General features: G+C 33.1%; 1 protein-coding gene and 1 long non-coding RNA gene across 14 annotated transcripts in view; one reads left to right on the plus strand and one right to left on the minus strand.

Moving 5' to 3' along the window:
* The window catches only part of LOC26528164, a 110005-nt gene that overhangs the window by 60630 nt on the left and 36006 nt on the right, over window positions 1-13369 (minus strand). The window lies entirely within an intron of this gene.
* Window positions 6439-13369, plus strand: part of LOC6576520 (serine-rich adhesin for platelets) — a 53699-nt gene continuing 46768 nt past the window's right edge. For 5 of the 9 annotated variants that reach the window (XM_044009083.1, XM_044009089.1, XM_044009087.1 and 2 more), the window contains exon 1: window positions 6459-6697. The gene's annotated coding sequence lies outside the window, so the exon portion shown is untranslated. Of the gene's footprint in view, window positions 6698-13369 lie in introns of all 9 variants that reach the window. The other 4 variants (XM_015165210.3, XM_002002473.4, XM_044009085.1 and 1 more) reach the window with 4 other exon arrangements.

Raw genomic sequence — 13369 nt, forward strand, 5'->3', positions numbered from 1 at the left:
ATTTTTGGAAACAACAAACAAAAAAACTTTAAGCAAATGTTGAGGAAGCAAGCGTAATAAAACAACACACAAACACAATAAATAATTGTTTACAAAATGCATGAATTTTGCTAAACGTGATTTGTGTTTTGGCTAACAAAACTCTAACAAAAACAAGAAACAACACCAAATAGTGTGTAGCACGTGTGGTAAATGATGAGCGGACGCCTCATTTGTTTGCAATTTAGTTGGCTGCTGTTGCGTTAAGTGCGATGCTATTGACTTTTGAACTCTGCTCAAAGCTTAGCCAGCCATAGCTTTCATTAGCAGTTCAAGAGCTATTTACTAATGCGAAGAATCAAATTGAATGCAGGAAAAGAGCTTAGACTCACTGCACATAAATTAATTATAATTAGCAGAGAAGTCAAGTACAAGTTGAACAGAACTTCCTAGATTATAATTAGTATTAGACTACGAAGATGAAGCAAGCTTTAATATATGTAAGTAAGCTACATATAATATATTATAGAAAAAAAAAAACAAGACAATTTAATTACTAATAATAATAACAACTAATTTAAGCTACTGAATGAAAAGATAATCAGTTTGGAAATCAATTTGATCGACTAATATATATATCTATATATTTATAATATATAATTTTAATGTAAATATTTATATACAAACATTGAATTGTCAAATAAAAATATATATAGAACTCATATTTTCATTTAGTTTAAAAAAAAGAACATTCCTATATCTTTTAATGAATTGTAGTTGTATATTTTACTTATACTTCTTTTTATTTTTAGCCAAGATTTTTAATATAAATTTGTAGATAAAGAATAGTGTAATATCAATATAAGATTGCTTGTATAAATACTTCTTCAGTTATAATATAAGTTTTCGAAGTCTTATATTTTATTTTGCTATTAATTATTTATAGCTCCCAAAAATTTTTTACTCAAAAAGGTTTTGATTAAATAATACGAATAATTTATTTGTAAATATAATTAATGTAACATAAATATATTTAGGTATAAATATAGGTATGATTTAAACAATTCTTAATCTCATTTATTAAAAATATTAATATTACACAGCCAATGCTTTGAAAATCTACTTAATTTAAGAGCGGCGGCGCCCTAACACATTTAATGTCTTTATAAAGAGTTTTCTCTCATTCGCGCCCTTCTGCTCTCCTCTTATAATGCCTCTTGGTTCGCTCAGGCCATCGGCTCTGCCTTACTAAGTCGTTCGTTACTTCGTTTATAGTTCGTAGTTTGAGCACAATTCAAATACTTATGCAGCTGAATAAGCTTCGACTACACTGTGCTCTCATATTGTTGATGGACGAATATAGACGCCTCTACTCGCATGTAAGATAAACGTTGTTGAATTAACAATATATTGTACTTTAAATAAATTTTAAATATAGGTATGATATAAAATTAACAATATATTGTACTTTAAATAAATTTTAAATTTAGTTAGAGCTTCTTAAAAAGTCTAAAATAAAATTTACATTTGATGGCCTAATACATATTTTTAATTGAGTTTTTAGCGCTAGATTTTCCTGACAACTAACATTTGGCATGAATTTTCGTATTACTTTAAATTTACATATATTAATAAAAAAAAATAGTATATTTATATATGTAACAAAATAATACTAAAATATTCAGTTAAAAAATTTCATTTCGATAAAATAATTAATAACAATTATTTTAATAACAATTATTTTTAATATAAATATTTCTAATGAAGAAACTGTTCAAAAATCTAAACATCAACTTTTTTATGACGTCTAGTATAAGCAATTTATAACAAAAATGTATTAAAAATGTATTTATAAATAACTTAAAATATTTGAGACTTAAAACAAGTTAATGCAAAAGTTAAAACAAAAATCAAATAATAAATTAATAAATAATTAACAATAATTGAAAAATTACCCGTAAATAAAATATTTATTGTTAACAGAAATTTTCTTAATTATAACAAATTGAAATTTAAGACTTATTTGCAATTTATTAGCTCAAGCATTTATGCAAATTTAGCCACCCACATAAAGCCCAAATTCGAGTTCAATGCATTATCCATTAGCGACAATTGTGTGGCAAACAAGTAAGAAAGCTCTAGTCGAGACTGCTCGACTACGAGATCCCCTGAACCCTTGGAGCAATAGATATTTCAATAATTTTTCGCGACTTTCAGTTTACACAAGAAACACGCACACACACACACACACACGCACGTACGCACACACAGGCATACACACGCATACAGACACACATACACACACACACGCATAAATACACAAACGCATACACAGACATACACACACACATACACAAACACATACACACACAAGCAACCACGCATAAACACGCATGGGCTGCAGTGTGCGCTTACTATGAGAACTTAATTGTTTAATAACTTTTTTTATGGACGTACGATCTTCATGAAACTTTCAGATTATAATTATAACATGAATATGCATGTAATTGCCAAAGCACAAGTCTCTAGTATTTGAAATACGCTTATTACAAAAGTGAGGGTGAGGGGGTGAATTTAGAGGTGGGGGGGTAAATTTTAACAAAAATCGAAATTGTATAAATTGCATATAAGCATACATTAAAAATTTGGAGACTCTAGCAATAAAGGTGTAGAAGATATAATTTTATAACTGGGTTTCGATAAGGTTTTTTATCGATAAAAAAAGATCGAGATGAGTTATCGATTTTTAATGATAAACTTGATATGCGCGCTGTAATTACGGACATTTTAAAAAAAATTTGAAGTCTCTAGCTCTTATATCTTCTGAAATCGACGCGTTCATACATACGGACAGACGGACAGACAGACGGACAGGGCCAAATCAACTCAGCTCGTCACCCTGATCAAGAATATATATACTTTGTGGGGTCTGCCACGCCTCCTTCTCCCTGTTACATACATTTCAACAAAACCATTATACCCTGATTTCCCATTGAAAATGGGTTCAGGGTATAAAAAGGACACAATTCCATATCGATAAACAAAAGACACTAAAACGAAATCATTTGGCCAACAAAAATTGAAAAACAGAAGTTGGCCGCAATTTGTTGCCCTCACACTCGGCCAACAAATGAAACGAGGAAATGACAGAGGAAAAAAGGAACACAAAACTTTGCAACGAGAGAGGGGCACAACTTTCAAATGCGATTTGTTAAAAAATTTGTAGCCCGAAAAAAAAAAAACAATTGCGAGTATTTCCAAACGGCGTGACAACATTTTTATTTTAGCCATGCTTGAATGGTTGGCGCTGCTGTTTCAATAACCAAAACCGTAACCAAATACGTATACCCCGCCCCTCCTCAGACGCCAATTGGCAACAGAGCCAATACGAAACAGCCACCGCTAGCGACACGTTTTGAACCCACAGCCCCAAAGGGTCAAGTGGCGCGTGTAGCGAAAGCCAATCCGCAGGCTCACCGATATTGACAGGGCCAACCCAAGAGCTATAACAGCCATAAAGAGCGAGGGTCGGACGTGAATAATCAGAACTATTCCAAGTAACAAAAGAGATGAAATGCAGGTTTAATTTTACCCAGAATCAGAATTAATTATATCAAACTAATTAAATATTCAACAATAATAATTCGATACTATTGCTCAACAATGACCTTAAAATATACGATAATTTCCAAAACGATCGAGATACAAGAATATAAGGTCTTCAGAGGAATGGAAGAGTACTTCTATTGGCTTCGCTGTTCACGAAAGCCGCTCAACAACAAATTTCCTTGAAGCTCGAAAAATTCGCTCTTTCGCAACTTTTTAATGATCGCTGTGTGTCTTTTTTAAAAACATTGCTACCCGGAGCTGTAGCTGATCCATCTAAGTGCAGCATCGACTGCTGTAGCACCATAGCTCTGATATCATAATAATATTAAAATATGGTTTAAATAATTTTTATTTTTTCATCAAGTATTTAAAATATTTATAATATATTCTTTATGAACCTGGTAGGCTTTTTTGTATACATTAATTATATTTTCAATTTTTTATCGGTTTTTTTGCCCGTTCAGTAATTTTTTGTTATACTCACAATTTAGTTGATTACTTGTAAATCAATTCAAATATTTTCTGTCTATGCTTTCGGACTTATTGTCCACTTTTTTAACCTTCCCCTACTGAAAATATAAACAACTGCCTAGCTTGACATTGTTAGTCTAAGTACACGCAGAGTCAACATCAAATTACTTTTACTGAAATTTATTTTTTCTGATTATCTACAGCACATGTGAATTCTAGACAATGGCTTCCACAATGCACTCACTAAGCACTCAACTCTATTGTTATTTGATATTCCTAAAATATCATTATCTATCACTTTCTAATGGGTACAGCTATTTGGCTTATTTATCCCTTAAAACTTGATTTTCCGTTCCAGTTCATATATCAAAGCTATACTATACTATACTATACTTACTTTACTCTATATAAATAAATACTTTTTAATTTTTCAAACTTTACTCTTAACTAATTGCTGTAACAGCCCTCGTTCGTGATGGCCCTGCTGTTAGCGTAACGACCATAACTACACAGATACAATAAATACGAATGCAATGGCAATTGCCTTTATAGATATATAGTAGATAAATGCGAAAAGGGCCATTTGTATCTGTTCTCAGTTCGATCTTCACGCCCGAGTGCCGCAATAGACCTTCCACCTATTGAGACGCCGAGCGTTACTTGGCATGAACTTGACATGCATTTTGTTGTTGCCGGTGCGTGTGTATTAAGTGTGAGTAAATGCTCGCTGGGGAGGCAAGGGGGATGGATGTATGTACTTATATACCTAACTACCTGGCTAGGCTGCCTACCTGCCTACTCTGCCAGCGAGTAGGTAGCCCAGTCTCCCCAGTCTAGACTAGAGGCGAATTGTAAACTGCATTGGAGCGCGGCCTACGTGCAGCATTGGGGCGAATCGAATATTTTGATTTGTTTTTGTTTTCATTTTCAAGTTTTCTAGTGTATGTTCTAATTAATGGCTTAATTCTGTAGCGTCAATGGAGTCGATTGGCAATGGTTACGCCATCAAATTTCACTTATGGCCAAAAGATGTAAAAATTAATTAAGAAATTTGCTGACGCATTATTATTATATCAGACGATCAAAAACAAACGCCAGACACCTGCTGTTTTTTATTATTTACAGATACTCAACTCTAAAAGGCATAATTTTTTACGATTAGCCAAATTTTTATTTTGCTTATACATATATTATATATAACTTTTAGTTCAATGGCATTGTATACGACATGAATATAAAAATAATTTAGAGCTTTAGCTTGGCTGAGCCATATGTTAACGTTTATATTGCCTTACGTCATGTTACGTTACGTTACGATATGGAATGTTACGTTGTTTATATACGCGCGCATGCCGGTCTCAAATGCCGGTTTGTGTGAGAGCTCGGCATATAGAAAGAAAAAAAATGCCGGGCAAGAGCACAGAGAGCACAGCTCTTAAGAGCGAAAACCAGAGTTGTCGAGTTATGCTATGAAAGGCCTTAAAACTTTTTGAATTATATATGCAATTACATATACATATGTGAATGCTCAAAAAAGTCACGCGTTAATCTTAATATCATATATAAAAAAAGGTGATAAAATTTTTATTTTTAATAGGAAACTAAAAAAAATTAAATACACTGAAACTTTATATAACAAAAAAATAATAAAGAAATTATTACAAATTTAAATTGAAAACAAAAAAAAAAACAGAAGCATAAAATATATATATATAGATCTTTAGGAAGGAAAGAAATACATATATATACAATACACATATATTTAATATGTATGAATAGCAAAAAAAAACTTAAGAAACAATATTTTGTTTTGGTTATTAATTTTATTACATTTAACTTATTATCAATATAAATGTATATATATAAATATAATTAAAGCGCACCTTTCGAAGCTCCTTTCACAAATCACTTTATATGAGGTGGATAGTTGTTGCTAGTTCTCTATAAGAACACATGACTTCATTGGAATTACTTGGAATTGCTCGCTCCTTTTTAGGGATGCCAACAATAAATCAACTTTTATTACAAAGCTTTTGTTACTTTGTGTATATAATATATATATATATATATATTTATACACATATATATTTATATACAGATATAGATTGTAATAAGCAATTAGTTATCTGGTGTCATTTGCAGCACAGTGGGTGCAGATCAATACGAGAAAATATTAAGCCAAGCCAAGCAAAGAGTAGAGTGAACAAGTTGCTCTTTAAACAGCATTCGCTGCTCTTTGATAGTCACACTCTCGCACTCGCACTCTCTGGCCGCTCTCTGTTGGCAAAAAAGCTGACATCATCCAATGGCTAGAAGGCAGCGCTCAGGCTGCGGGCCAAGTTAGTAGTCAGGCCAGCTGTCTGACGGCGGCTTATTTAACGTGCGGGCCAAGCTGAAAACTCTTTTAGTATAGCGTTGGCGTGCGAGACAGACGGTTCGGTTGAGCACAAGATACACAAAGTACTTGGCAAGCTAAAGCAACAACAAAATATAAGAAAAACAAAAAAATAAAAAATAAAATACAACCAAAAACGAGTTCGAGTTCGAGTTCCGAGCAATTAATATACATACGATATAAGCACATTTAGCGCAGGCGTTGAACTAGTGAACAAGAACATATTCCAAACAAACAACAAACGTAATAAATAATGTAAAGAAAACAATGCAAATATACAAATAAATAAACATTTAACAGTTGCACCGAGAGCCCAAGCTCCGGCTGATGTCAGTTCCCAGTAGCCTAGTTGAACTCAACGTGAATTGAAGTGTAGCCAAGCGTTCAGTGTGAAACGCAAAATAAGCGAAGCCAAGTGCCGCGTTTTTACTTTAGATATATACCTATATACAAATACATGTATATTTAGTCACAAAGACTAAGCAGCAAAAGTTAAATTCACAATTGTAAAGAAAGTGAAAGACGAGACGCGACAAGTTGGCCTAGCGCAAAGCATTCAAAAAAGGGAAAGGTTTCCTGAGCTGAGTTTTGCATGGCGCTTTTATTTCTTATTTTTTTGGCGCTTGTCAAGTGCAGCCGCTAAGAAGTTTTCAGCTTCAGCTTCCAAATTGCCCACGAGCAACAGCTGTTTACATATATATCATACATACATATATTTTCAGTTTCGTTGGCTGCGCTTCGCCCACTTGCTCAAACATCGAAAATCATTGAAAATTAATTTTTGTATTTTTCATACATAAAATATATATATTTATTATAGATTTATATATTTATATGTATATGTTTGTATATATTCAATAAATAATTATGCCAATACTTTGCTGACTACGCGCTTTTGTATATATTTTTTCTATACCACGCGTTTTCTGTTTTGACTGTATGTTTGTGTGCGTGTGTGTGTGTGTGAAAAAAACGTAATAAGAAAAATAAAAAAAATCGAAAAATATATATAAATATATCGCAGCTTAAAAAGCGACCAAGCGACATTGATGCCAATCGCCAGTGCATTTGGCTATGTTGTTGTTGTCGCGGCTGTCCGGAGTTTGAGCCAACAACAAATACAAAGCGCTTAAGCATAAGCCTTAAACGCCTTCAGTGAACACACGGCTCGAGTGTAAGGCACATGCTAAAAAGCGCTATCAACGTCTGACTATCGCTCTGCAGGTACGTGCAATTCGTCTTTTGATTTATATACATATAGATATATACATACATATATATTTACCGTATTGTCCATTGCCAGCACAAAAGGCAATCAATTTTTTTTACATATAAACTCACATATATATTTGATATATGTGCATAATAAATAAGTAAGCTGGTTCGCCAAATATATTTTGCTCCGTCCAATTATAATTGAGACATTAAAGTTGGCTTTGGCAAAATATTTATTTTTAGAAATTTACATTTGATTGAAGTTAATTTTAACACTGAAATTTTCAATCATTAAATTAGAATTTGCGTGAACTAATTTTCAGCGCATTTTCACTACGCAGAAGTTGATATCTATAAGGCGAACTGTTAAGAAACTTCTTCAGGCATTTTTTTTTTGAGTATTCGGAACAGAACTAAAATATATAAAAAATGTATTATATATTTTCTTATCTATTAATTCAATTTATTCAGTGCTCAAATACTCTCTTGAGTTGAGTCGATGCGTGAGAGAGCGAGACATATTATCTTGCTAAAGAATAATTGCTCTTCATTATTTATCTGGCTACCCTCGCATATTAAATTCACCGCCCAGAGCAGCAACAGAATTATTTTGAATTTGTTTTTCCACAATCAAATTTAAAACTCAGTCCACTCTTAAATTTTTGTCTTTTCATAATTACGTTTATCCTCTTAATGTTCACATACTCTGTTCATATGTTCATTACTTCCGGCAGCTAAGTATTACACAACATTTACATTTTTACTTCTTACCCACTCGACGTTCATTAGCTAAAGATTTTTCTCAGGCAGCGTGAATTGTAATTTTCAGCATTTCTTATTTCGTTTTTCATTTTTGCGCAATGCTAAAACAAAAGACTTAGGCAGAAAACTTGAGCAACTACACACACACACATATCTTTATATATATAGATATTTGCTCCATTCGCCATGAATCATAAGAAGCAAAATAAAATCTTTTGCTTACAATTAAAGTTCAATGATTCTAGCTCGCGCATGAGTTCACATTTTGCCCAGACGCTGGAAATTAGTCATCCGTTTGCCATATGCAAATAGTTGTAGTTGCTTTTGCCAGCCATAAATATGGATATACTATGGATAAATATTTAGCAGAGCAGCTGATGGGGTAATCCAAAATCAGTTCTCGATTGACTTGCGCCACTAACAAAATCTCTCATATTTATGACTTTACGTCTTATGCCCCTGATACAGCTTGGAGTTCAAGCGCTATGTCACATAAAGAACTTTGTGGCGTACATTAGCGCAAATTACCATTGGCAAAAGGTGTTGGCCCCAATTGTCACCTCCAAAGATATCACAAAGCAAGAAAAAAAACTGGGTGCGGAATTCTAGTTCAAGTCGCAATTCGCTGCAAAGTCTCTAGCCATATTGCATTACCTTGTGCCGCGTCATAGCCTACGATAACTTTTATTGCCACGCGCCTTTTTTATTTTTTGTCAATTTATCAGCTGCTTGAATGTCAGGCACAGAGCTGTCTGGCTGTCTGTCTATCTGTTTGTCTGAGGGTTCTCTGGTGACATTAAGCACATTTCAACACTGCAATCACTAAAAGCAATTTTTGAGCAGCACGTGCTATATTTTTAACAAGTTGCAACAATGAATTCTTGATCTATTGAGAGGTAAAGGTCTTGAAGAGGAGAGAGATATATATATTTAAAATAAAATATATATTATTTATATGATTTTTAAAATTCATATTTTATAATATATGTAGATTAATAAATTAATACAAGTAAAATGTACATATATCAACATCAAAATATATAAATATTTATATAAATATAAAAATAAAAATTTAAAAAAAAAAAAAAATAAAAAATATACACCTTCTGTATTCATTTTTTATTATTATTAGATGATGAAAGTAAAATATATAATGAGTGGATATTTGCAAAATTTCATTATTTTAAATTATTAATTATACTAATTTATAAAACTTGTTTGTTATTTTTTAGTTTTAAATGGAAATATTATATTAATTAATAAGGCTCTATCAGGTGTTCTAATAATACTTAAGATTCTTAAATAGAAACGTGTATGTTTTAGAACATTTTATTTTATTTTATTTTTTTTACATGCAAATGGATTGACGAAACAAACTTTAAGAGTATTTTAGTGTTTTTTAGGTGCTTTGAAATTCTATTTATATATATTGTTATGCTTATCAAAGACATACAAGTATATTCTCAAATATCTTTGATAAGCTTATATGAAACAAGTTTATAATAAAGGAGAATTATTATCAATAACTTTTGGTGCTCGGACGAAAAGTTCTTTCTAATTATTAATTCGAATTTTGTTTAAAGTGTGTCTCGCTTTTATATTTATCTAGCTGTTATTCATATACTATGCTTTATAAAGAGACTCCACCCGATTCTAATTGATAGTGTATTTACCTATTTTAGCTAAAGAATAAATATAAGTATAAGTAAATTTATATAGAAATCATATTCCAAAAATGTTATATATAATCATAATTAACAGAGTATCTGCCATTCGATTACCAATCAAGTCTCTATTAATATTCTGTCATATCGAATCGCTTGGGTTTTCGGAGCACAAAAAAGGTCTAATGTGATTGCTGACCAAATAAATAACATTTTGTTTTGTTTAATCAATAATTTAATGGTGTTTTTGACACCACGCCCAAGCACAGCATTTGCATTTTGCACTCACGCTTAATTCGATATCTCGCGAAATCTTTTCTTTTTTTTCCTCTTGATTTTGCATTGTTTGACAATGCTTTAGAAAATTAGCGCAAAGTCGAATGAAAAAAAAATAAGAAAAAAGTGCAGATAAAACACATCGAAAAAATCCGACATATTCAAACGTTTCAAAGTTATAATTATTAGCTTCGCCTTTTATGGTCTGCACATTGCTATTTCTCGCACAGCAAAAACCCGAAAAAAAAACAAATTCTGTATAAATCATGAGCTAGCTGCGCTTTGCATAGAAAAACGAAATTCCACTGAACTTTGGCAGACGTCAATTTGTTTGCATTCGCAAGAGTTGAAATATATTTTTAAAGCTAGCTTTTGGGTTCGGTTCGCGCATTAATTGTCAGTTTCAGACAGGATATATATATCCAAAAATAAAACTGAAAAAAATGAGAAAATGGTTACGGATGACATCAGGGACTAAGCTGTTTGTAGACTGGCTTCAAGGCTTCAGTATTTTCTTTGCACACGAGTTGTTTCAATCTTGCATCGAAACTTAATTACAACCATGTTCCTAATTAACCAGAGTTCGAGTCAAGTTTGTGTCTTAAGTCTTTTGTTTTGACACTGCTTCTGTGGCATTGTTCGACCTGAGTGCCTTTCATTTTGGTTTCTGTTGTGGTTTGCTGCTTTTTTTTTCATCATGCTTAATTAAAGCATAAACACCTCAAAACACGCTACCATATTCAACCATATTGCCACCCATATAACAAGCGACCCACACGACTTATTTTCCACATACATTTTATTTTTTTCTTTTTTTGCTTTTTTGACAATGCCAATTGAAATAGCAGCTCGAAAAATAAACTGCAGCAGCTACACCTCCGCAACTAACAGTTGGCAGTCAACACTCGAAAAATGGATTCGTAGCCCAACCTAGGACAAGTTTTTCTGCCGTTGTTGTGAGATGTGGTGGGTTTACGTTTAGGCTAATCAATTTAAATTACCTTCAATTAGGCCTTTTGTTCGGTTCGACGCATTGTTGTTGTATAAGAGATGTGAAACCAGAAATATGAACAACAACAACAAAACTAAAACAATATGTTGCATTGTCTCCAGCTCTAAACAGCTCTTTAGCAACTCAATTGCCAAGCAAAGCTTATATAAATCTGTATCTCTATATAATATGGGTTTTCTTTTTTCCTTTGTATGCGTGAATGTACATATATTAGAAATGGAAATTACAATTTTATTGCTACTCAATGTGCCGACGCATGCATCCAATTTGTATGGCCAGAGCTATAGCAGCTGGCCACAAATTCATGTATATGCATATATCTTTATGCCCGGGTTGCGGCTCGGGCAGCCACACACAGCGCTTGGCTGGCAATTAGGCATTTTATAGCTTCATTCGATATGCATGCTGGGCAGGCTTAAACTGGAGCAAGAGGTGTGCGGGAGGGTGCGCTGCAATGCCGTGCAATGTTGTGGGTGTTGGCGCTGTTTTGGACCATAAAATGTAAATTTCTTTGAGTCATAAAATAATATGTAAGCGAATTGATTGCCCGGCTATCATCGGCGCCAGGGGTGCAGAATCTGACAAAACGTAACACCATTTCCACCTCTATTTGCATTGCAAATTTGTGTGAATTCAAACTGGAATCGAATGTTGATTATATATTTTTTAAGATGCTAATCAAATAATATTATGCGATTTTAAAGGGTGATTTTTTAAGCGGATTTATTACACTTCAATTGTGCAGATATGCATAATAGAAAAAATATATGTAAAACGGACAATTCTATTGTTTACTTTCTAATATTTTGCAATTCAGTTTGTGATTTGCTATCGAAACATACCCTAGGTATGAATCGATAATTGTGGAAAGGTTTTGAAGACTATTTGTTTAAAGCTGTATATAAATTCTTTTAAAATGGCATACAATGGCATACATAAAGTAACAAATAATTGGAAACTAATAAGAAATATCTATCATCTCATATACCCAAACAATAAACAGTATAAATAATTACAAATAAATTTACTTCGGTGCATTGCCGAATATATAAAGCTGTCCATATATCAACTATAAGTAGCTTTAAAAACTCTCTGCATATCCTAATCATATTCAGCTAACGTAAAACTCGAAAGACTTAAGACACAAACTTGACAAACGAAAATTTTAATTACTTATTTCAAGCTAGAAAACTTGCAAATCTTGCATTACTTAAGCTGAAGTCGGGTGAAAGCTGATATAAATTGTAAAGGCAATTGTCTAAATATCAAAACGTCGTCACACATCACTCGTCGGACGTACACACACACATACACACACACACACATTTATAAACACGCACAGGCACACAATTTAAATGAGCAATCAAAATCAGCACCCCGGCCATGTCATTGAACTAACTAGCGGCAGCAGTCAGGCCAATAGCAATCAGATAGCTAGATAAGTTAACAACATTCAGTAGATCAAAGCCGCTTAGCAAAAAGACACAAAAACTTATAGTTTATTGCTGCAGTCACACAAATCAGCGGCGATCGCCTTACAACTGACAACGGCAAACCGCTAAGGATTGATGACAAGACGGCAATACCAAATGGCAATTATTATTGCCTCTCTCTCTCTCTCTCTCTCTCTAAAGCCTACCAGAGAGTGTCATAAAAACAGCCAGAAAGTAGCAAGAGCAACAGCAAAAACAAAAAACAAAAAATTAACGAAAATGTGTTTATTGACGTCATTTGATGAAATCAGCGGGGAAAAAAAAGAAGCAAAAAAAAACGAACTAAATGTGATGTGGAGAAAATTGGCAGGCCAGGCCAAAGTCGGGCCAACTCCAGCTCCATCTCATGCCCATTCGCAACCCGCTGTGCGACAGAGACGGAGGCTGTGCGAATTGTTATAATTGCAAACAATTACAATGGCTATAAAGAGCCAAGCAGCGCTGAGCTTTTGTACAGCGGCCCATTGTCTTGTCCGGTTTCGGTCTCATTGAA

This window comes from Drosophila mojavensis, unplaced genomic scaffold, assembly GCF_018153725.1.
Source record: "Drosophila mojavensis isolate 15081-1352.22 unplaced genomic scaffold, ASM1815372v1 contig_36, whole genome shotgun sequence".
Classification (NCBI taxonomy): domain Eukaryota; kingdom Metazoa; phylum Arthropoda; class Insecta; order Diptera; family Drosophilidae; genus Drosophila; species Drosophila mojavensis.